At 75.6% G+C, this 369-nt stretch overlaps 1 protein-coding gene across 2 annotated transcripts in view; it reads left to right on the plus strand.

The window, feature by feature from the left end:
- Positions 1–31: 31 nt before the first annotated feature.
- FNDC3B (fibronectin type III domain containing 3B) overlaps positions 32–369 on the plus strand; it is a 449,034-nt gene continuing 448,696 nt past the window's right edge. For both annotated transcript variants that reach the window (XM_019503306.1, XM_019503307.1), the window contains exon 1: positions 32–258. The gene's annotated coding sequence lies outside the window, so the exon portion shown is untranslated. The remainder of the gene's footprint in view (positions 259–369) is intronic.

The following is a 369-nucleotide window of genomic DNA, read 5'->3' on the forward strand; positions in this document are numbered from 1 at the left end:
CGCCCCGCCCCGCCCCCGGCGGCGTTTGGAGGGAGCGCCTACTCCAGACTGCGCGGTAGCTGTAGCTGTAGCTGTAGCGGTAGTGCGGCCGCCCCCGCCCCCGCCCCATGTGGTCCCGACATCACTGACATGGCGGAGTCCCCGGCACGGCCGCCCGGCAGCGCCTCCGGCTAGAGTCCGCCGCCGCCGCCGCCCTACCGCCACCGCCACCGCCACCAACAGCAACAGCAACAGCAACGCCTCCCCGGCCGCGCCCAGGTAAGCGCCGCTGCTGCACCCGGGCGGGAAAGTTTCCGTGCGCGGGTCCCTGATGAGGCGGCGGCGGAGCCCGCGGGGCCGGGCCAGGCTGGGAGCGCCTCCAGCAGAGCC

Source organism: Gavialis gangeticus, unplaced genomic scaffold (assembly GCF_001723915.1).
Source record: "Gavialis gangeticus isolate Ggan-Ray unplaced genomic scaffold, GavGan_comp1, whole genome shotgun sequence".
Taxonomy (NCBI): Eukaryota; Metazoa; Chordata; order Crocodylia; family Gavialidae; genus Gavialis; species Gavialis gangeticus.